Consider the following 25,483-nt stretch of genomic DNA (forward strand, 5'->3'; position numbering starts at 1 on the left):
ACCCACTTGCAAATATGTCTGTCGGGTCCTGCACAGTTAGTTTTGGCTAATGTTTATTTTATACTGTTGTTAGTGCTTAATAGTAGATTCTAGTGGTTTCAGATGTACTTGCTATGCTTAGACTTGGGAATCTATTATTTTACCTTGGAACGTGACACTAAATTATAACAGGTATGAGTAATTCAACTTGTTCAGTGGTGGGCATTTATATGTGTAGACTATGATTTTATTTAATTTTTTAATACCCACTCAAAGCAAGATGAATTTTTTTTTTTTTCAAGTATTTAAGCATATTACTTTTATAGTAGTTTGTGTGATTCTGTGAATCAGGTTCTGAGCCTCCAAGAATTCAAAATGTTGCATAGTATGGGCAAGTTATCCTATGGCTCTGGAAAAACCTGTGTGTATTTCACTATGTGAGTAAATGCACTGGTTTTTTTGTATAATGATCACTGAAGTAGGTGGCTGAGCTGCAAGCCATTCAATTGCAAATAATTTCAACCACGCTTCTTAAGTAGCAGCTCAAGTGACCTTACGTGGTTTTTAGTAAGAAAGTAACTTGCAGCTACCATTTTTGTCCAAGCCAGCTGTCTTGAAAGACTGCTTGTGGCCGTATCATTGGCATTAGTCTCCATGTCCCTGACCCAAAGCCTTTTTTAAAGCTAATCTTCAGAGAAACCCATGCTACATTTAACTTCAGTATCTCTCCTGTGGGTCTCAAATCTAACCAGACACGGCCGATCTGAATATTTCCTGCATGTTAAACAGACCATTGTAAGCCTTTTCCTCCAGGCTAGATTGTTATAAATGCTGTTTATGATCCTGCTATGACAACTGTGAAGGACATGGCAAAGAATTTATCACAGGATTATTCATCCACCATCAGAATACCTAATAAGATTCTAAATGACCCAAGATGATAATAAGATCTAGCTTGTAGCAATAAGGTATTAATAAACTGCTTTTTTCAATAAGGAATTGTCTTGGCATCATTACCCTGACATATTTGTTTTCCTTATATTTTGCTGGCAAAGTAGCTCTGGTGCTTTATACAGCAAATTTATAAAAACCTGTGATGTATGAAAAATACACCACATATGAAGTGGAACCCATAGGTTAAAGTCAAGAGCATTCTGTTTGCCTATGCCATAGAGGACTAGACTTTCAAGTCATAGATCCTAATTTTTTCCATGCTGTTTCTCTTTGTATTTAAAAATTATATATAGAATAATGCATAGCCTAGTGCTGAATACAAGGCCATAATTCAAATGAAGGGATTTTGTCAAAATCATAAACCCAGGAAGTTCAGCTCAAATGATTAATGACTGATACTGGAACCCTGAAGTCATACTGAGCTGGAATTTCACCTGCAATCCTTATTTTTGCATCATCTCAAACTGAAACTACAGACTTCATGAGAAAAATAAACTATACACTGTTATAAAAAGTTCTCATGTTTGTTGGTAGTAAAACAAGTAAAAGATACAAAAACGTGCAGCCGGTCTGGTTAGAAAAATAGTTGATGTCAACAAAACATGTTGCTCTGTTCTGTGTGGCCCTCTGGTCACCTGGAATTGCTGTGCCTGGGAGCTTGCAGCTTCAGTTGCTTCTGTTGGCCCTAGAGGAATGACTGGTGTTGACAAGAAAGGCCAGCAAGTGGGGAATTGCCAAGGAGGTGGGAGTTCACAGTGTAGAAAGGAACGGATTTGCAAAGCTACAGCTTTTCCCCGTAAACTTACTGAGCTTAGAAATGAACAGCTAGGTTACACTTCTGAAATGCAGAGCTGATACAGCTTTTTCAGTGTGAGTTTGCACTGCAAGATCTCACAGTCTCTTACAGGTTGTTTCTCCCTGCCCTTCATTTATCACAGGGGAAAGTATGAAACAGTTGAATTGACTAACTCAGAGCTCTGACCTGGGGCAGTGACTGAATTTGTTATTTCTGGTTTCTGTCAGCTGCTATGACCATCAGTGTTCATGGTGTCCCAAGTGGTTCAATTTGAAAAGCCAAAGGTAGGAGTACATTTCATTCTTAAATTTCATCAAAAGTTTATTCAAGCTGGAGAGCGGTGAGACTTAAGTATGGAGAGCCTCAAAGTTTATTTAAATTTATTAGGCATAGGGAGATCTGGATTATTTCAGCTCCTTTCACTCATGCTGCTAGTTGGAGAAGTGGCTGCAGTAGCGTTTGCATTCAAATGAAATGATCACTTTGAAGAGTGGGTTCATGGTAAAGAAAGCCAGCATGGGACACTAAAGACAAAAAAGGCCTTCTGCTCCCTAACAGACTTCCTTGTGAACGTGGGAAGACTGCTCTGCCTTGCTTCCTCATCTGCAAGAAAAGCAAAAAATCTTTCCTATCTCATGGGAATACTGTGAAGACTGCTACCAAACACTTTGGTAATGGAAGTACTCAGATATTATTGGAATGGAGGCCATATGAAAACCTAACATAGATAAGGCCCAGCAGCCTGTACTGTATATTTGGCTTTCCTTTCCCGTGCAGCAAAAATATCACAGATGTGCTTACTTCCCTAATGGAAAATTAAGATAACGTATTCCTGAGAGTGCTGTGGGTGCAAAGTGAGCAGGTGCTGAAGTGTGCAAATGTGAAGCAAAGAGATAAATCTGAGTAGCTAGTTATGGGTAAAAATCAGTGAGATCAAATATTTTATCTTTTTTGTTGTTGTTTTTCTTTTCCCGATAGCTTTTGTTACTTCTTTAAGCAGCTATTCTATGGAACAGTTTGTTTCTGCTTCTGTAGAGAATACGCAGCTCATTAAAATAGATTGGAAAGTAAGAAGCCAAAAGTGCTGTGGCCCACTGTGGGCCTTTCCTCTCCTACTGAAGGAATATGTTTTGGCTCGACATGGAGTGTTGTTGAGGGCACTAAAATGAGAACACTAAGCAGTGGTGTTCATTTGCTACTATCATTTATTTTCCTCAACAAACTTAATATGCATTTAAACCAACACATTTTTACTATTTGCCCGTGATTCATGTAAACTTTAACGCTGTAATGTTCAGAGATTGGCACAGTTCTGGAGTGAGACTGGGGCAGTTTCTTTTTGCATTGTGTATGAATGACTTCCTGAGAAAAGTGCGTAGCTGTCACAGTGCAGTCTGGCAAAATACCTCCCTGGGTTTGTTGCTTGCTTCTTGGAACATCCTTAATACGTAATTGGAAAGGGAGGTTTTTGTGAAAGCAAATTGTGTGTGCGTGATCATCAGCTTTCTAGGAAATAGTTTTCCTTTCTAAATAGAAGTAGATGTTACATGAAGGCTACAGGGAGAGGAAAGCAAACTACTAAAGTGTAATTGCTAAAAGTGGGCTTAGATCAGCACACTGCAGTGGGCCCTTACTAAGAAACAGCATCTTGTCAGGCTGAATAACAACATAGGAGGTTAAGAGTCACAATTCATTTTTCTGTTTCATTTTGGGATACAAGAGCTGCAGGAGGAAAAAAGCTAAGGCCATTCATATCTTGCTGTCTATCAGAACGCTGCTGTTCTACGTTGTGTTGTGTGGAGATTAGAAGCATCTTTCCAAGTGCTACAGTCACGGGGCTGTTCCAGGGTTCCTCTGCACAGCAGCTGAGAGAAATGCCCACCAGCCAGAGCCAAGGGGCAGTTGGCTTTGGAGGTGGTGAGCTAAGAGGTCAGAACCCGACTGAAATACTTGAAATGGAGATGCAGAGCCTTCATTTTGGAATGGGCACATCTGAAAGATTTTGCAGGACTGCAATAAAACACAAAATTTTGTATGCTAGAAAATAAATTTATTTTGGTTACTGGAGCCTTTTTTTCCTTACTAGATCAGTTTTCTGCTAGTAGGCATCTACATACTAGCATACTGTACCTGTGTCATTCTTAATTTTCTGTAGTGTGAGGTGTTTCTCCCTGTGATGCCATCACAATAGGGAAAAAAAAGTTAAGAAAGGAGGTACATTGATTTTTAAATTACGGATAAATATTGATTTTTAAATTGTGGAGAGATATATATTGCTATAGTATCCAAAATCTGAGTGTGTCTGCTTTTTAGCTCAAGTAACTTACAACATATTGAGGGCAGATAGTAGGTACAAATCTGACAGAAAGCTAATGAGCTCTCCTGTGATTATCTCTAAGAACTATGACTCATTAAATCTCATTTCCTGAGAAAGTCCACACAGGGAAAAGAAATTGACTGGAATAAAGGTCTGAAAACCTAATTCGAACAAATTTATAGCTAGTCTTGTAGATGCTACGTAATAATCAGTGAAAACAGAGAAACCTTTTAATGAGATCTTTTGAAATGGTTAATGGTTTTTGTTGGTATTTTTTTTTGGGGGGGGGGAAGTGCATTTCAAATGCAGAGAAAATATCTGCGCTTCTCACAATTTGAACAGTCTGAAAAGCGGTCTTAAAAAATACTTATTTTAGATGTGTGATTACAGCTGAGACAACAAATAAGGACCTGTGCACAGTAGGATTTTCGTTCAAAACTATGCTTAAAAATGAACCTGTCTGCTTTTTTACGGGTTGATTGCATTGATGCAGAATTTTCTACTTGTTATTTATGTCTTTTTTGTGGTATATTTTGCATATGCTGAGTAGAGAGGAAGTACCTCTCTCTTATTGCAGTGAGGAGACTTCCATTGACTTTAATGAGCTTTAGATCACCATTTAGTAACATAGCATTGCAAAAACTTTTTTTTTTTTAAACAATTCTTTCTTTGTAGAGATTGAGTGAAGGAAACCTCACACTATATTGTGAGTTAGCAGAATTTGGGTGGTGACAAAGCAAGAATTAGTGTGGTCTCCCAGTGCAATAAATAGATACCCATCATTGCCTGACCTGAATACAGCAATTGCCAGGTAGCTGAGGAATGTGGGACAGTTATTCACATTTGTAACCCTGAGCATGTGCTGAGGACTTCAGGCACTTAGCTGGCTTGCCTTGGTAACCAGGCTTTTCTCACTAATAGGAAGGACCTCACACTGGCTTCTGCAAGGAATTTTGAATAGTTTAAATTATGGATGTGTCTCTTACTTTAGAACAAGTTATAAATGCTAAGGAGCAGTGAGTTGTTAGCTTTTATGCTTTGTAATTTGTTTTTTCCAGCACCTCCTTTTCGCTGTATTTGTGAGGATCTTTTTTCTTCTTTTCCTTCACAATGAGGTAATGATAATGGCCACTGGCATTAGTGAGGACTTAGATGGGCATTTGTATGAGAACTGCTGAGTCCTGGCCTGCCCCACCTGTGGGAAGGACCCGGTCAGCCCTGGGAGCACAGGTGAAGGCAATGCAGCTGTGTGACCAGAAGGGGTGGAGCCTGGCTGCACCTCTCTCAGACCCTATTGAAGGGCTGACTGCTACTGGGGAAGGATCTCTTCCTGGAGATCCCTCCTTGGTGAAGCTTTCCCTTGTGAACCTGGAATCTTCTGGTATGGGTGAGCAATTTTCTTCCCTTCCTTTATAGCACCTTTCTATTGTGCTGATCCTTCTGTCATCACACCTTTGTTGTAATGCCTTTCCTCTTGTCCTGATCTGTCTAATTGCTACAGCATTTACAGGGTGGTAGGAACAAAGAAACACTGATACTTCTTCCTGTTGTTTAGTCTGGGAAGAGGAGGCTGAGGGGACAGACGTTATAGCTCTCTTCAAACACCTGAAAGGTGACTGTGAAGAAAGCAGGGTTGGTCTCTTCTCACTGATAACAGGTGACAGGACGAGGGGAAATGGCCTCAAGTTGTGCCAGGGGAGGCGTAGGTTGGGTATCAGGAAAACTTCTTTGCAGAAAGGGTTGTTAAGCACTGGAATAGGCTTCCCAAGGAGGTGGTCACCATCCCTGTAAGTGTTTAAAAACCGTTTTGATGTGGTGCTCAGGGATGTGATTTAGCAGAGGGTTGAGTTACGGTAGTGTGATTAGGTTATGGTTGGACTTGATGCTCTTTAAGATCTTTTCCAACCTGAGCAATTCTATGATTTGACATGATGTTAAATAGTATGGAATGTCTCTTTGGCCAGTTTGTCTTGATTCCATGCTCTCTCAGCTTCTTCGGCCCTTTGCTGAGAATGGCTGTGGCTCTGTACACCACTGCTTAGCAGCAACTATGGACAGCTATGCGTTATCCACATTGTTTTTATCCTAGAACCAAAACACTCCATCATACCAGACGCTGTGAAGAAAACAATTCTATCCCATCTGAAGCAAAGCCAATGTGCAATACCAAAATGAAAAAAATGATGAATCCTTATTTGACTGAGAAGTATAGCTGAAGATGAAGTGATACTGAAGAGAAATTCAAATTTCTCTTGAAATTGTCAGTTTCATCAGCAGTGGTGCTTTCCTGTGTTCACTGGAATTAGCCATTTATTGCCTTAGGTAGGAAAGACTTAGCAATACCTAAGAGGTTAGGGAGTTATTTTCCTTATCTAGCACATCTGAAAGCTTGCAGCCTTGTGTTGTATTTTCATGTAAAAATAATCAAGGGATAGAAAACTTAAAATTATCAAATTGTAGAATCCTTCAGCTTGGAAAGGACTTCTGAAGGCCATCTAGTCCAGCTCTCCTGTAATGAACAGGGACACCAGAGCTAGATCAGGTTGCTGAGGGCCTTATGCTGCCTCACCTTGACAGTCTCCAGGGACAGGGCATCAATCACAGCACTGGGCAACATGTTCCATTGCCCAACCATCCACACCGTGAAAGATTCTTGTATCTAACCTAAATCTACCCTCTTTGGGCTTGAAACCATTTCCCCTTGTTATGTCACCACAGACCCTGCTGAAGAGTCTTTCCCTTCTTTCCTGCAGCTGCCCCTTAGATACTCACAAGCCGCTATCAGGTCACCTCCCAGACTTCTGTTCTCTGAGGAGAAAATTTTGTGTTCTTGGTTGTCAGTGTTGTTCCTTTTTACACCTGAAATTGAAGTTTCTTATCTGAACAGAACTAAAATAATAAAGCAATACAAAGAAATAATGTTGAGTAGTTCAAGAGATGCTACAGCACTGCTGCCTGAGGGAACATACTCTGTGAAGTCTGGGCATCAACTGTGTTGCTTATGGCAAAGAGCCTCTTCCATAAACTGACGTTTAGGTTTATTTCTGATAAGTGAATGTGTTAACATTCAGGCTACTTTAGTGATTTGTTAATTGTCACCAATTTTATGCCACTAGGTTAAAAAAAATAAAATGAAACTGAAATTGCTCTGTTACAGTCTTATCAGAGTAAGGAGAGTCTGGAGCAGACAGAAATTCTGTGTTTATTCTTCTAGGTTTATCCATATTTTAGTCTCATCTTTTTGAATCCATGTGCCCTGTCTTTATTTTGCTGTCTTATAAAGCAGTGCTCGAGAGCCTCAAAGGTGCTACTGCTCATATTTGGGGGGGAGGATGGGAAAAACTGAAGCAATCTACATGCAATGCTCCCTATGTAGTTTGATGGAAACCTTAGCAGCTACAAAGAGCATAGTAGCACAAACTGATTGAGCAAATTGTCAGCTACAAAACGCTATTTTTCAGCACTGTCACCACATGTTAGTCATGCTGTGCTCATACAAATCTGCACCAGTGGAGGTGCTGTCACCACTGCTGAAATGTACTGCTCACCACATCACTGCTCACTCCCACTGTTTGGTCTCCATTGATGTTCAGCAACCATTGATGAATGTCACTGGGTGCAATATTTTCCATGCAGAGGAATTCAGTGGCACACTTGGCTCCATCCACACTTCGATGTCAGACACCATTCTGTCAAACTGCCCCACTGCTGCCATCTGTTGCATGGTAGCAAAATGGAACAGAATGTTAGTGGGAAGATTCATCCTCTATTGCCATACTACCACCAACATCCACCTCCGATGTTGTGGGCCAACAAAATAAATAGGATGCTTTACTTTCGGAACAGCCTCATATAACATCAGTGGGAAAAAAGGTTCTTGTGGGCCTGTTCTCTCTGGCAATTTTCCAAAGGCCTTGATTGGCTCGGAAACCACGGTGAGCCCTATATTAAGGCCTAGATAAACTGATTAGTTATGTGACGTGCATAACTCCGTTTAATGCACGTGTCAAATTGAGACTAGACCCCTTAAGGCTAATTCGCTGCCTCATTAGAAGCCAGTAAAATTCCTTCAACATCAAGTAATGTGCTTAAAATGTGCTGGCTTTGGCAGGCAGTCTGTTCAAAATGTAACCTTTTAAGGTGCACCTGGCAAACAGTACCTTAAAATCCAAAGGTGACAGAAGCATGGGCCACTGCTGGCCATGTGGAAGTGTGATATTTGTCAAATGCTAGAGAACATGATGAAGGGGAAGGGGCTTTGATATATTCATAATATTGATTCATAATCAATTTTCATGCTATCTGCAATTTACATAGGCATAGATGAGCTTGAAATCCCTCAGATTAACATGTCAAAGGGACATGCTGTACATTTGTTCCACCTAAGCCTCGCTGGCAGTTCAGGCTCTCTGGAAGAGATAAATCAAGAGCAAACTAACCACATCAGATTACTCAATTTACTATCTCAAAACTATTCTTAAGCTAAAAAAGGGAGGACGTCTTACACATTAACCTATCTGTCTGCCTGTCCTTCATTCAGTCATTGCACAATAGGACTGGCTTTTTGGCAAAGTGATGCTAAAACCAACGGTGTCCAAATTTTTCAAATCAAAGACAAGAACTATGCTTTGGGAGTCCATTTTCTAAGACTCTAACGAGGAGGGAAAGGCAATTATTATTATTTATTTCTCTAATTAGCTGGATAATAATTCATTGTGAAATTCTTCTGTGTCAGAAATATGCTTCTTGTACAGTTTCCTTAATTCAGTTTCCTTTTGATCAAACCGAACCATTGTGTGTCTCCTTTTATTAGTGGGGCAGGGGAGCACTTTGGAGGAAAAAAAAAAAAAAAAAGCAGGTTAGTTTCCAAGCTGTGAAGATAATGCAACAAGAAGCGACAGTCCATAAAAACATCACCTTTCAGTCTCTGAAGACATAATGCTTTATGATAACCATAAAACATTTTAGTGCAAAATAAATTGCTGTCCTATTCAAATCCTTAAACGTACTACAGTGGATGTCACTGAAGACATACAGCTATTTTTTCCAATACTGAGATATATTTTATCATAATTTGTGGTGTAGGTGACAACCTTGTACACATGATTGCCTTTTCTTGCTTAGTTAGTTTGCCAAGGTCAGAGTTCTTTGGCCTTTTATGGCTGTAGGACTATTAGGAAATAAATAGGATAACCAAGTATCGTGAAAAGAAAACTTGTTTCCGTGACTTGTTAGGTATATATCTACCTCTTAAAGATTTCAGTGTATTGAGTGTATGCTTAGTGAAATTGATCCCTTTATTATAAATGCGTTAGCAAATTCTTAGCATCTGTAAAACATTCAGATTTTCTCTTCTTTCTTTTCTCTCTTTAAATTAAATTTGGGTTGATTTTTTTTTCTTTTTTTTTTCCCCTCCACCTTTAGCTAACACCAATATTGGCTTTGGAGCTGTTGAGAGGGGAATGATGACTGTGAACTAAAGGAAAATACTGCAATTGCAATTCAGAAGTCTTGATCCAGGTAAGCACCTCAATTCTCTGTAGTTGAACTCTTCGTATGTCATTTTGTATTTTGCCACTGACGAGGTCCTGGAGATGGGCATTCTTGAGGACTTTCTGGAATTTAATGTTAAAAGTGACCAAGAAAACATTACAGAAGAGGTTTTATTCTGAAGTGTTATTGCATTCCTTCTGCTGCTGCTAATGAGGAATTAGGCCTTAGGAAGATGATATAGGAAAATGGTGAATTATTTAAGAGACCTCCTTCTCCACAAATACAAGCATTTTCCTTGGCTGATTTGTTCAAATTTGTTACAAAGTATGGTAGTGTTGAGTGGAATAAAAAAAGCTGTACTGATAAAATATGTGGATCAGTAGAGATGTGATAAGACCTGGTTGCTGACATTTGTGTAAATGATATGCAAGTCTGATGGAAAATAAATACAAAATGTATTTTAAATGTTTGCCTTCAAAATGTACTGAAGTTGAAACAGAAAATTGGCAACAATTAAACTTTACCATCTGTCTTGAGTTGCTGGGAAGAAATTGTGTGCAGTCCCCCAAGGAAACTAGTATCTTTACAAGTGTAAGTAAAAACTCAGTCACGCGCTTTCATTTGTATGTTGGTTGGTGGTGATGCTGCATTTAATGCAGAGGTTTTCCTCTCTGGTTTTGAAGATCTGTTATTCTTTGGTCCGTGAACAAAAGTTGCTAGCATTCATATGTTACTAAATATCCTATGCAAGATGATATGTAAAATTGCCCAGTAGGCCACTTCAAGTAGTTTTTCCCAAACTAAAAGGTGGAATTTGAAATGATCAGAAATCATACTGATGTGGACATCTGACAAAACAGCATTTGGGTTTTCAGACCTGTGCCATTTGCACGATCCGGATCATTTGAAACTCGTCTCTCATCCCTTAAAATAATCTTATGAAAGGTTTTTAATTATTAACCATGTTACCAACATGTTAAAGGATTGTCTATTTGAACTAAGGGATGTTCACCCATAACCAACGGATAAAAGAAGGTTATAAGCAACTTCTTAGCCTTTTAGACTTAGAACCACTTGTCACAGCATCTATTATGTACAGACCCTTTATTAAGCTATTTGGAATTGTTCGATTAATATGATGTTCTTGAAATGTTCATCTTTTGCTTGGCAACCCGTACCATGTAAGAAAATAGTTCCCCTGGGAGACAGGGAAATTGGGTCTTTAGTTTCTCTTATTTAATGTTTTTCTAGTTGTTCCCCATTGGTTGTTGACAGTTTGTTTTAGATTTTACAAATAATATAAGCGAGCAGCACTAGTAGTGTTTGGCTTTTGGATTCAGCAGATGCATACATTTTAATCTAAATGACAATATTTAGCAACAAAATTGCTTCATTTTAACTTCGCTGCATTTCTCAATCTATGGGATCTATAATTTAAAAATAATGAATGCAACAGGGTGAATATATGTCTTCTATTAATTTCAAATACTGCTTATTTCCAGCACTTTTTAATTATTTGAATATACTTTTCAATATATTTAACTGGAGTGGAAAATCATTCAAATCTCAGACCATTTACAACTATCAGCGTATCTGTAACTTTACATCCAAATTATTGAACTTTAGCGTAATATTTCTTTGTGAGTATCTGTTTTTCCTCTGTGTTAGAAAACGCTAAAATAGTCAAGAAAAATGTTTTGGAAGATGCAGGTTTCATAAACAACGTTATCATAGAATATTTTAATTTACAAGTCTTGTGTCTAAGCGGTGTTACAGAACTTAAGGACATTCAGTACTGTAACTGAGAATATGTGAGGCATCTTTCATCCTTCTGTCATATTAAAATGATGCATTCTCTGAGTGGCAGCAGTATACGGGCAGTGGAGGATTTTTGGAACTCCTAGAACAATTGGCTTTAATGCCCCTTTCACATCATAACTGCAAGCACGGTAAGAGCTGTAAAGGCAGTTACTCACATATGTGAAGTTTTGCTTACCTACCTTGTGCATCTGGCATGAAATTTTGTCCATTTAGGGAATATTATTTTTTCTGATTGTTGAGACTAAATGCAGAGTTCTTGTCTTGCTATTGACACAATGGTTAACAAAATTTCATAGTAGCGTGGACTGGTGGCAGAAAATGCTTATGTCATAAGCCTTACAGATGCTGGACACAGAAAAAGCACATAGTGGGAAATGCGTAATCTTTCCCTCTTTTTCCTGCCTGTACCCCAAACTTCTTAATGATGAGTAGGCTTCTGTTCTGCATTTTGTCCTGGTGGTGCTTTTTTAAAGCACATGATTTGTATCCCATGATTGCACTTTTCCTGCCTTCTGATGACTAGAAACGCTAGAATGTTGACAACTGGAAAAACAAAGATGAATATATATTCAAGTTTTCTTTTTGACGTTTATGTGCGTGTTATGCTCAAATAGACCTGGGTCACCATGAGGAATTAGTTCAAATATTGTGATGTGATGGATAATAAGCATTTATACAAGGAAACGTCCCTTCCCTTGCTTGAAAAGGAAGCAGAAACACCTAGTTTATTCCTATTTTTTAAATCAAAATCAGAGTTTAGCAGTGTGAGTATGCTCTATCTGTTTGTTTGTTTGTTTTTTCCCCACTGAAAAAAGTTAGTACATTTTCAGGGCTCAGGGAATGTTATACTGACTGGAGCAGAGTATTGTGTCCATGCTATGTTTAGTCACCGATTTAGTTGGCTCACATTTTTGCTTGTCACAGTTAGTGAGAGAAAGCAGACTTTGGGCCAAAGTCCTTGTGCTTTCACATAAGGAAGTACTGTGGTGTTTCTTTTTCCTTCTGTGTCATATGAGAAAATTTTGTCAACTTGGGAAAGGTAATGAGGGCTGGGAAAAGAGAAAGTACATTGTGAGATAGTTTCAAGAGCTCTGCCATGTAACTGACAGGTGATTGCTGTTGAATTCCTTCACTGACTCCAAGGTTAGTTTCTCATCTTGCTCTTCATGATGCCGTGCACTCTGCCTTCTTTTGCGTTTGTACACAAACAAATTTGTCTCTCTTCATGTCTCTTAAGCTGCAACACCAACTCTTCTTATCTTTGTGCTACCTTTATGATACCTATGATATCCCTTTATTGTGGGACCTCCAGTATGGGCATCCTCTTTTGCATGGATAGTTGCAGTCAGTCTCTCAAAGGAATTGTACTCCAAGGGAAGCGTGTGTTGGTGGTTGATCAGCTGTTAGCTGATGTTTTATTCCAGAGCTACGTCATCCTCAGGTGTCAAGTCATGATCCATCGCTATGCAAGTGCCACACGTCACAGACAATAGTCAGTGAGGGGCTGAGCGATGACCGTGTATCAAGTACTGAAATGCTACTTTTCAATTGCAGGTGTTATGAAAATTTCAGTTAAAAATTCCAAAAGGCAAACCACTGAGGAATTGATGTGTGCACAAGGAAGCCAGCAGCAGCTGGCTCACTCAGGGAGTATCTTATCACTGTGATCTCCCAGAGTATAAACACTAGTCTTCTCTTATCTCTAGTAGCCCACACTGTTTCTGTTTGTGTTCCCTATGCTCTGTTACTGGCAACCGGCAGGTGGGTGCTTGTGGTTCTCTTTTCTGAGTGACATCAAGACATCCAAGTCTGTAAGAAATATATAGTTGTTCAAAGTGATGTATAGCCATATTCAGAAAGTTCACCTGAAACAGTCAGGATCCCAAGTGACTGACCCAGGTTATCCTAATTGGGTAGCTAACAATGATAAGCAGAAGATTAGATATGCAAAATAAACTTTTCATTTTCGATTGCCAGGAGTTTATGAGTGTATGAGAATTGTTGTTTGTGTAAAATATCCAGTTTTGATTGAAAAAGAGTGCCTCAAAATCCCAGACTAGTTTCTGAGATTTTGCCTTTTATGTCTTTCAAGTATTCTAACTTTCAGGCAAGGATGTGATTATTCACAAGATAAAGGCCTCAACGCTGAGAAACTTGATGAATCAGAAATTGATGCAATTGTAAATTCAGCTTAATTATTTCATTCTATCCCACCTGTTTCCAAAGAACAAAGGCAAAAATCACTTGTCAGATTTCATTTCTGTTCACGTATTTCCGAATGGATTACTGCCCCTCGCTGCCCCTCCCAGCAGGAGTTCACAGAAGTGCAGCAAGACCTTATTATTCTGTTTATGATTGGAGGTCCTATCCTAGTACTATGCAGTCCATAGTAAATCCATCTGCAGAATTAATTCTGGGGTTGTGAGAGAGGTATGCAAGTAAAAGCTGTAATGATTTACAGTTTGAAGACACAGCTGATAGGAAAATAAACATTGAATCAGTTTCTTCTATATGTCTTGGTTCAATTAGAATAATGACAGTAGGTGATATTTTTCACATTTTAATTGGTGTTTTGCTGATTTTATCAGAATTTCTGCTGATCAAAGCAAACTGACTATTTATTTATTTTGCAGTGATGCTAACTATTCAGTGCAAGTTTAATGTACTGTAATGAATTTTAAATATCTTCCTCGTCATTGCGAGTATGTGAATCTAGTCTCTCTCATAAAAGTTAAAATAATTAATTGAGTAGCACAGAAAGGTAACATTTAATATAATAACTTTTTGAAAAATACTTCACTGCGTGTTTTAGAGTACTATCTCAAACTAGTAGAGCATAATTCTGTTCTGTGCCCCACTTGCACACAGCTTGCTTAACCCAATCCTGACTCCATTGTTTCAGACTGATAGGGAATACCTTAATTATTAGTTTGTTTCAGTAGCTTACTGAATGATACGTTTTTGTGTTATTTATACTTCAGTGACTTTGGCTTAATTGGTTTCTTTTATATTATTTATCCATACAAATATATCACACAAGTTCTTTTAGTATTAATGATGCATTTTATGTCATAGTATTATTTCCTACCTATAATGACATGCCATAAATCGACCCCATGCTTATAAAAGAACCAAGTTAAAAAGTATATATGTAGCCTAATTGAAGTAGTTTGTTAACTCCATGATATAATTCTTCATTTATCCTTTGGTTGAGGAAATGAGTTCAGCATGCGTTTTAAATGTTTAGGAACAGGATGTGTTGCCTGAATTAGAGTGTTAGCCTTTGAGACTGTACAACTGAGTTGTAAAGAATTTGATTACACATGCATTAAAATTAAACTGATGTCAGGCACCAGTACGTTTCTGGACGCTATGTTGTGTACTTTCATGCTGTGTTCTGAACAAGAGTTGGTTCAAATGTGTTGCCAACTGCATGTGAAAAGTGAAATTAATGCCTGAGGTTCAGTGTATTTATATTTCTAGGTATTAATTCAGACAAGAAAAATGGGGAAAAAAACATGTTCTCATTGCAATAAGATTTGGTACAGTTCTGGGCCCAAAATAGGCATATATCCTTCACAGAAGGGCAGTAGCTGTAAGGGGAGTGGATGTAATTTTAGCTTCAATGCAGTCGTATGTTTTTGTTCTAATATGAACTTTTTTTTTTAGTGTGGTTTTGTGGTGAAACATGCAATAATACGAATTAATTTCTCAACTGGTCATTTGGTGTTTATTTGTTAAATGTGAGAGAGAGCACTTCATGTAGGTACAATAAATGCAGTATGTTAGTGGTCAGTAGGAAACAGCTGTACTGCACTGTGATTATAAGAGAGTAAATGATCCGGGGATCTTTGTGAAAGAGCACAGTTTGGGCGATTATAAAACGGGAGATTCAGTAGGAGATTTGTGTTCCTCAGTAAAGGTAAATTATTAAACACTTCAAAAGTGTGCCAGTATTGGTTCTGCATCACTAGATCAGCTCATGTGGATCCTGTGTATACGTCAGTTTTTTGAAGTCTGTTTTTATCAAGCTGAATGTCCGAGTGAGAGATTTTGATGCTCCTTTAGAGCATCAAAATGTGAAATTGCAGACTGATTCCCAAGTGCAAAGGAATGCAACTTTCAGTTAAATTAGAAATTCTGTCAGGTCCTTTTTTTATTTCCTTTTTAAATGTTGGCCTCTTGGAAACAGAGACACTCCTGAATTTTGGGGGGATCTTTTTGCAATCTGTGTTGTTTTAATAAACAAAATATATCAAGTAATGGACTGGCCATTCTTTTATGCCAAACATGATTAGATTCTGAACTATTGCTTGTTAGGATTCATCTACTACTCTATGTAAGCACAATATTTTAAAGAAATGAAGTAGTTGTTAGAGTAACAGAAAGCATCCAAACTAATAGGGAAGAATTCATACTTTTGATTAACATGACACGCATGGGAACCACAACATAACTATCAAGTGAGCTTGTAAGCAGATGGTATCACTCTGTGGTGGACGTGGCTGTTAGAGGAACCTGGATTGAGAGCCACAGATATACAGAGAGAGTCCAAGCACTGATGACAGTAAACAGCAAGCTCTGTAGTGATTTAGCAAATGTTTGGTACAAATCTGACTGATAGATTCTACTCGTCTCACTCGGCCATTTGACAAGCTGGAAATCCATTACTTTTCATAGAACTTCCTGAACTTGAGTTGGACAGCAATTCAGAAATCCCTGAAATGATCCTGTTTCAGAAAACACAAGTGTCCAAACTCTGAAAAACAAAGCCCCTGTAACGTATCTCCACTAGGCGTTGTGAAAGTAACAAATCTGCTTGTCATTCATCACTGAAAAGTTCTGGATTTAATTTAACAAATGAAAATAAGGCATGGAATCGGAACGAGCTTCTCATCTTTAAACTTTACAGTCAACTGGAAATGCTGCTGAGAAGTTTGAGATTCTATGCTGATCATTATATACTGGTCTGTAACTGATGAGCAAGTGTCTTTTCTGATGTTGCTGTGATGAAATTAGGAAGCCAGAAGGTTTTTGTGTTTAAAAAAACAACAACAACAAAACAAACAAACAAAAAAAAAAAAAAAAAAACCAACAATGAACTGGAAGAAAAAGTGCAAAATATTTTGGTTATTATTTATCTCTAGAATATGTTGAGTTTTGCTGTTGCTGCCACAGCAAAATGGCTGTTGTATTCCCAAAGTAATACTACTAGAAACCTTTCTTGAGGGCATTATACAAAAAGGCATTTAAAAAAGTAAAAGGAACAACACTGATGCATTCTGGTTTAATTGTTGTTCTGTTGCTTCTTGTCGTTCATTTAACACGTGAAAAAAGACACCTATGATTTATGGAAGAAGCCTGGTTTTGTAGCAGATATTTTCCGTGTGTAACAGTAGTTATGCTGGAGTCTATCTGGTCTGTTGGGGTTTCTTAGCTTGAGGAATTAATGAATATTCATTCCTTTTCCCTGGGTGCAAAGTAAAATAACTAGTAATTAGTATAATATTTAATACTCCTATTCAAAATAAATAAATCTTTTGTGAAAAAAATCTAATTATTATAATGTAGCAACTTCTGCGTGTGTAACTGAAATTGGATGTGCTGTTTTGAAAATGCTTTTAAGCCCTCATTTACATGTTTCCAGATCAGTTAATTATTCCCCTTGTATGCATAAAACAGAACTCTGGATTGTACTTGCATATATTATTCATTTTGCTATCTATCTTCTAAGTTTAGCTGATTCTAAGATTTTAATTTTACATTATTATTTTACCAGCGATATTTGTCTTCTGATACAAAAGCTATTCTTGTCTGCACTTGGTTCTATGCTCATTTTTAAATGAAATGGCTTACACAGTAGTAAGTGTGACTGTTATAACTTTTGGCTTGTACAGTGCATATTGCACTAAATTAATCACGTTCTGTGTCCCTGTGAATGCAGAGTTTTTCAGGGGGGAATCTACACAAGGGATAAAAAGAAGGCAGGACCTTTGAAGCTGGTCACCAGGGCCAGAGCTTGGGAATTACTCTAATAAGTAAAAGCTGAAGCTTTCCGAAATCTTCAATAAGATTCATGGTTGCTTTCAATGAGAGCTTCAATGTTTATCTCAACATCAGTAGCTGAAGTATTTTCTTGATGCCTACTGGGTCCTTATTGCTACAGTCATTAGATACTGTTCATTCTTCCCATCTTTGTAGGTGTGAGCGGGGAGGTGTTTGATACCAGCGAACCCTGCTGCAGTCATACTGTTCCCTCCTGGGCACTGGCATTTACAAACCATCCCAGTCTCCTCATTTACCACTAGCACCATGGCTGCTCTTTTGCCTCCTTGTAGAATGTAGGGAAGTGAAGTGGAATTGCAGTCTATTTATTAACGTTCTTAGGAGTTCATATGTGATAGTTGTAAGTATGCCCTGGAAATCATTATTATCTCTGCCATATTGTGTTAGCTCCTATTGTTTCACAGAGCCAAACATCCAGTAACTGCTAACAATCAAACTGCAATTGTTATCAGCTGGTATATTTTATTGTGGTGTGTGAGAGAACGGAGGTTAGCACCTAAAGCAGTTCTCTACCTTTGCTTTAGTGTACATGACTGTACAATCACAACATGCACATTCATTATTTGCCTAATATATATTTATACTTTTCCCCAAAAGTCCATCCTTTTCCAAGAGCTGAGTCTCCTCTTGTTTTCTCTCCTTATATGGTTTCCTTCTTCCAACTGAATTTGAGTTGGTGGTTGCGCATCCTCAATTCAGTGATTGCGCATGCAAATTTCTGTCATGAAGACTCAGCTGTCCTTGCTCGAGCTTACAACATTCCTTTACTGTTTGTTTTGTTTGCTCCCATTCTGGAGACTTTACATGCCTTTTCATTTTGCTGACCTAGTAAGCTTAGCAAGTACGATTATTGAGCAACATACTGTCATTATCCCATTTTGTATTGACGACGTCCATTTCAGCCTGCTGCTAACAATAACAGGAAAAACTCCTGTTCTTGAGAAGGAAGTTGGTTGTTGGTGGGAAACAGAGATAGAATATGGGCTGCGTTGCCACCCTGTATGCTTTGACTTTTGCCATTGTGGGTGTTGGTTAGTATGACAGCAGGAAGTTAAGTCAGGAGAGAAAGCTTTCTTTCACCTATAGAATGAGCTTGTCAGGTGATAAGTAGCTAGTCTCTCCCTCATTTGATCTTTCTCATGGTTCTTTTTTTTTTTTATCTTGCATTTCAGGAAAAAAAAAAAAAAAAAGACTACCCTCTAAGGGTTTTACTGACACCTCCAAGTCACCTATTTCTTTTCCTTGGTTGTAGATTAGGATTTTCAGTAACCTTTGGCTATGTGGTAGCATTTTGGCTAGAGCTGTCAAACATGAAGTACGAGGAAAGGTAAGGTAGTGCTCCTGCTGTCAAGATATTCAAGGTTAAGTGTACCAGAAAAGCTGGCATAATTATATAGGGAGGATTCAGACAGAGCTGTCTAATGCAAAGAGTATTAAATGCTAGCAAGGAGTTAAGAGGCAAAGTCAGGTAAGGAGCTGTTTTAATTGAAACTGAGATACAACAGCATTTTAAAGATACGCACAAAGGATGAGGTTAAAGTATGCTAACCAAAACAGACATAGAAGAAAGAGATTTGCCATGCCAAATGGGGCTTCCTGTCTTATAAGCCATTACTCCATTTTCTAACTGCATGGCATGTCACCTCTACGAAAGGTGGCTTTTCTATTTCTGGGAATACAGAAAGAGAACTTGTAGAACAGGGTGACTAGCGAGGTGTAGGTCTTTCATTTGTTTGGATCTACTTGCAGAAAGTTACATTAATGTCCTTGATTAAATTTGCTCAGTCAAACCCTAAATGCTGACTTGCCTTGCCCTAATGGTAGATAGTATTTATTATTTATTTTTCCACAAGATCTTGGCCATTCTCAGGGCCCACAATATATGGTGTTTACACTTTAGTAGCTTATTTTTCTTATTCAGATATGACACATTTATTTAGTAGTGCTTTTCAAATTTTGCTTTGTAGAGAGAATGACTGATTCACCCAGGGGGCTATTCAGCTTTTCAAACATTAATGAAATTGCTTTTACCTTTATGAAGTGAATGAGTAGGATTATCCCCATTATAGAGATTACTAGCTGAGGTACAGAGTGTTAAAAAGCAATCTCTAAGTTTGCATGTACAATTCAAATTGTGAAGACCTTATTTTTTGGGGATCCCAGTGAATGAGAAGCTGAACACGGGCCAGCAGTGTGCTCTTGCAGTATAGAAGGCCAACAGTATCCTGGCCTGCATTAAAAAAGGTGTGGCCAGCAGTGAGAGGGAGGCGCATTGACTGCTTCTACCCTGTGCTTGTGTGGCCCCTTCTGAGTACTGCATCCAGGGCTGGGGCCCCCAGTACAGGAAGCACGCAGGGCTGTTGGAGTGAGACCAGAGGCGGTCTACAAATATGATCAGGGGTCTTGAGCGATTCTCCTATGAAGAAAGGTTGACGGAGCTGGGCTCGGTTTTAGATTGGAGTGGAGAAGGCTCTAAGGAGACCTCATTGCAGCCTTTCAGAACTTAAGGGAGCTTCTAAGCAGGAGGAGAACCAACTTTTTATACGGTCTGAAAAGGATAGGACGAAGGGGAGTGACTTTAAACTAAAAGTGGGAAGATTTAGGTTAGATATTAGGCAGAATTTTTTTACTCAGAGGATGGTGAGGCGCTGGCGCAGGTTACCCGGGTTGGATGTGGATGCCCCATCTTTGTAGGCATTCAAGGCTGGGTTGTAGGAAATCCTGGGCAGCCTGATCCAGGTGTTAGCAACCCTTCCTGTGGCATGGGGGGTTGGGATTGGATGGTCTTAAACGTTCCTTCCAACTTAAGCAGTTCTGTGATTCATTCTATGATTCATTCTGTGATTATTATTGTTATTTTAAATTCTATTTAACTGCTATGTTTTTATTCAGATATAACTCCAACTAATTTTGGGCACAAATGAGGATTTCAACAAAGACTTTGGGATCTCAAGTAGTGAATCTATGAATGAAGAATGTGCTATGAGAAAGGATCTCTGTAAAGTGCCTTTCTATGTTGTTAAGGTGCTTAGTGGGCGGGAACGTAATCCAGTTTTCCTAAGCAAATTCAGATTCATTAATCAGTAGCTGTTTAATTTTTTTCTAGTATCCTTTTTTCAATATTTTTTTCGGCTTCAGCAAGAAATTAAGTTGTAACTTCTGTGGCTAGTTTAGTGAGCAATATCAAAGCCAGATGCTTTTAAGGAAGAGAAATATAAACTTCTAGTTTAAAAGTAATAGTAATCAAATGCATATGCATAAGAAAAATTAAATGGATTTTGCATGGGCAATATTTATCCTAATGCTTCATTACCTCAGAATGCTTGGTTTTGTAAGCCAGAAACAATTCACCAGCATCACCTTTTGTGCATCATGTCTTCCTGACATGTCATGTCAGCTCTGATGTTTCTACTTTGGTTTTCTAAATGCATTCAAAGGAACAGGATTTTTTTTTTTTTTTTTTTTTAACTCTGCATCACCCTCAGTCATTCTGCAGTCTGCTCATTGTGTTCATCATATCTGCTATCAATGTTAGCACAGTAAATAGCGGCAGTAGTAAATTCTCTCTCTGCTTTAGGTGAGTGAGAGGTGCTGTTGCCAACTGTAAAGCAGGCAGTGGTGAGGTATGAGGAATGTTCAATCCCCAAGAAGTGCCAGGCTCTGTAGGTATTTCTTTTGTGTGCTTCCTGTGAATCTCTGCCTCTGTTCTGACCTCCGATCTGTTCAGTTCTCATATCACTACATCCTTACCCCACCCCAAGATTTCCTTCTACAAGAAACACCACCCCTGCACTTACTGGTCAACTGGGTGAACTGCACGCTGGCAGCTTGCTTACGTTTGCTCCCGCTCTTCTATGGAACTTTCTTTTAAAACAAGCTGTATGGGCCGCTCCTCTAGAGCCATGTTTTAGGCTTTGACAAAAGTTGGCAGATCTTCTCATCTTCTGCGCTTGGCTCTTATTTTCAAGGCTGTCACATCAACTAGCCATGACTTTGTTTCTGAACAAAATGGTAAGTTGTAAAGTACAAGGAGCTCGTGTGAAAGATATGCCAGCCTGTTGTTTTTTGTGTTGGCCTAGCACCCTGCCAGCATACAAGGAGATGAGGTGAGGAGAGACTCTTATTCACAGCAATGGGTTTGAGAAGACCTTTTTTTTTTTTTTAGGCTTTTTTTCAGTAATCAGAAGATAGAATTATGGTTTTCTGCATAGGTAGTTTGAAACTCTTTGTTTTAGTTGTCTTGACTGTAGATCTTGGTTCATGTGCTGTGAACTTTAAGGTCAGAAAGTTACAACTGAACTAAAGGTAGTAATGCTTTTGATATTACTTGAAAGATGAGCATTTTTGTCTACTATTGTCAGAACAAGCCAGTCTCTTATTTAGGATATAAGTAGATATTTCATTATCATTTGTTTTTCTTTGTTTGGTTACGCTGTTTTTCATTTTAAAAATCTGCATTTAAGTATGTTAGTATAATAAGTATAAAGGCTTCATTAAGTAATGCAAGCCTTCAGGGCGGGAACTTGCCTTATCAGTTTGGTGAACCTTTGTGTGTATTTACAGTGGCACATAAAGAATTATGGATGGTAATACCATAAATTGTTTCCTAATAAATTGCTGCATGTTAGAAAGGTTGGAAAGAGGCACAACAAAGATGAACAGGCTAGGAAAATGATGTTATAAAACCCTGCTTCAAAGCACTTTATTAAGTGGAAAGTAAGAGAATTTACTGTGCTGCTCCTAGCTAGGATAGAACTAATAATTAGGGATAAATAAATTGTGACTTTTTACATCTAAGTTCTTCCTGTTGTCCTTCAGCTCAGCTCTGTCCCTGCCTGTGGTGTTTCAGAGGTGTAGTGGTAAATTACAAAGGAACAATTCATCTGTGCTTCTGTTCCTTATCTCTAGGAAGTGAACGAGCACTGTAGTGCTGAAGACGGAGGTCGCTGGACTCTATTCTTCCATAACCCTGGCTGTAGCACCACATAACTGTGTCTCTCACAACTTCACCACTTATTTGCCAGCAGTTCCCACAAACTCCCAAGAACCCATGAGGTATCTGAATTTCTTTAGAATTAGCCAGTTCTTTAAAAAATCAGTTTGAGGGGAGTGCCTTCACATCTCGGAGAATTTCAGAGGAACTGAGGTCACACTTTGGTTGGTAAGGTTAGGTTTGCATATTAAAGTAGCTTGAAATTCATGTCCTACAGAAATGTGGAAGCTATTAGGTCATCTATACAACCTAATCAGTGAGCCATATTTTTCTGACTTGTACTTTTTTGCACCCAACTCTTTCACATCAGGGGATTTCCAATACTATCTGAGTTTGTTCGGTAAAAACATTTCAGGTGTTCAACAGTGTAGAGAGCAAAAGCCTCTGGGATTCATTTTGCTGCCGGGCACGGTTGCAACCCTTTTTCTTCTCCTTCCAAACACCCACTAGTTTAGTCGCTGAGATGTGCTATTATTGATCTGCAGATGTACCACTGGGCTACTCACTTGTCATACAAAATGTGTCAGAATTTGCACATCAATCGCGGTAGGTACTTCAAAAATCACACTTCTCAAATCATACTTTATAAAAATAAAACAGAAACTCACATGCTGCTCGAACACCTCAGCAATAATTTTGTCGCTTCAGGCACTTGTGCTGTAACAACTATTGGCATTTTCACTGCAAACCTATTTTTGAGAAGTTTTAAAAAGCACTGTCAATTCATGCCATTTTGAAATAACTGACGAATGCATGAATGGGGCAGACAGCTGGTAATTAGGCCAGTCAGCTGACCACAGCCTGTTTGCTGCTTACATTTGTCATCTTGCCTGCCTTTTCTGCTCTGTTGAAGTATTTTTTGCTAGGTACAGTGTGGTGTTTTTTTTTTTTTAATCAGGTGCATGCATTAAGTACGTTTTAGAAAGATGCTTTGGAAAATACATATTGTATCCCATTACAAGCAATAATCAAGACATGAATTTTTCATGTGCATTGAAGAAGTAGCATAATTTTTTCTTTTATTGACTTTGTTCGTAGTTACTTTTCAGCTATACAATTCTCAGGTTGAACTCAATCTGCTCTCCATCTTTTAATCTGTCCTCTTAAGGAAACAAGGATCATTTGGTCTGTGAATGTGTGTTTTTCTCTCCCCATTTGTCGGCATGTTGAACTTATCTTGTGCGTTTTGAGTCTGTGTCAGCGGCAGCCAGATTTGAAGCGTTCCTAAAGATACTGAAGTCCTTTAAGCTTTCTGTCTATATGAAGTAGGGAAATCCTAATAGTACTTTCACTAAGAAATAGACTGTGGAGTGTGTTCCAAGTGGTAATAGACAGTAGTCGCTCCATAGAGATGCTCAAATCTTGAGAGAGAGATTCATTTTGGGGCAAGATTTGTTAGCTCTCCTGTTCACAGATTTGCTCTCTTTGCTCTGCTACTCCTTATCTTCTTCTTTTAGCCATGCATTGTGTCTTGTTGTTCATTTGCTTCTTCTCCACTCCTTCTGCCCCCAACTTTTCTTTTGATTCTTTTTTTCTCTATAAAATAAGCTAGGAAAGACTAGCCAGACATGGCCCTCTCATTCACATTTTTTGCGCCAGTATTTTTGCAGTGAGATGCTTCAGTGATGATTGGAGGAGGTTAAAATGGTATGCACAGACTAGGAGCAAACCTGTTCTACCTGTGTAGAACACCATGGGAGATTGTATGCTGAGTAATTTTCAAAATTTAAGTCTGTAGCAAGCAATCACATTAACATCTTTAGCCAGCTTACAATTTCAACAATGCTTTCTCTGAAGTGAGAAAACTCTCATCTGTTCATGCAGGCTTTACAGTCTGTGCAATCTGAATGCTCCAAATGCCAGCAGGGATTTCCCCTGTGACATTGATAGTGGAGTCAAGTGCACCCTCAGCAAGTTTGCTGATGACACCAAACTGTAAGGTGTGGTTGACACACTGGAGGGACAAGATGCCATTCAGAGTTCAGACATACACAGACTTGAGCAGTGGACCCAGGTGAACCTCATAAAGTTCAACAAATTCAAATGCAAGGTTTTGCACCTGGGTCAAGGCAGTCCCCACTACCGATACAAACTGGGGGATGAAAGGATTAAGCATGGCTTTGCCGAAAAAGATCTGAGGGTATGGGTGGATGGCAGGCTGGACACGAGCCAGCAATGTGCCCTTGCAGCCCAGAAATCCAACTGTATCCCAGAGATGGAACACCTCTTTTTGTGAGGACAGGCTGAGAGAGCTGGGACTCTTCAGGCTGGAGAGAAGACAGTGAGGTGACCTGATAGTGACCTTTCAATATCGAAAGGGCAGCTACAGAAAAGGCAAGGACAGGATCTTCGGCAGGGTCTGCAGTGACAGAACAAGGGAAACTGGCTTCAAGATTGGAGAGAGAAGATTTAGGTTAGATGTAAGGAAAAGGTCTTACAATGAGAGTGGTGGAGTGCTGGAACGTGTTACCCAGTGCTGTGATTGATGCCCTGTCCCTGGAGACTGTCGAGGTGAGGATAAGGCCCTTGGCAACCTGATCTAGCTCTGGTGTCCCTGTTCATTACAGGGGAGTTGGACTAGATGGCCTTCAGGTGTCTGTTCCAACTTGAAAGATTCTATGATTATCCATTGTTTGCCCAGTTTACAGTGACCACTACTTCAACTACCATGAAAACGTACGTTCTAGGCTTTGTCTTTGGTGTGACTGTCCTGCTGCCTTGGGACTTAGAAAGTCCCATTTTAGTACACCTGTCTAAATGCACTCTGTTAAAAAATGAGATGATAGAGAGAAAGATTCTGTTATCAACTACTTCTGCTGCTATTAAAGGTATCTTTCAATAGATCTGTGCCGCCCAGGAATACAAACCAGATTCTCTGCTGAAGTATCTGTTAAGTCTTACTTTGTTTCTGCCTGACAGCTTTCACTGATTAATCCAAACTGCATTACAGTAAAGCTCTCAGTTTAGTGTTTGTAGTCCTTTGTCTAGTGACTAACAGCAAAATGTTGTGAAAATATTTCTCATGACTTGCTACAGAGTGCCACGTTCATCTAGCTGGCTCTGT

General features: G+C 38.9%; 1 long non-coding RNA gene across 1 annotated transcript in view; it reads left to right on the forward strand.

Annotated features, from left to right (window-relative positions):
- The first annotated feature begins 5,388 nt into the window (after positions 1-5,388).
- LOC122182736 overlaps positions 5,389-25,483 on the forward strand; it is a 48,292-nt gene continuing 28,197 nt past the window's right edge. Inside the window, exons 1-2 of the long non-coding RNA XR_006179969.1 lie at positions 5,389-5,427; positions 9,471-9,566. This is a non-coding gene — a long non-coding RNA (uncharacterized LOC122182736). The remainder of the gene's footprint in view (positions 5,428-9,470; positions 9,567-25,483) is intronic.

This window comes from Lagopus leucura, unplaced genomic scaffold (genome assembly GCF_019238085.1).
Source record: "Lagopus leucura isolate 7727_CA_CO unplaced genomic scaffold, USGS_WTPT01 Super-Scaffold_100015, whole genome shotgun sequence".
Classification (NCBI taxonomy): domain Eukaryota; kingdom Metazoa; phylum Chordata; class Aves; order Galliformes; family Phasianidae; genus Lagopus; species Lagopus leucura.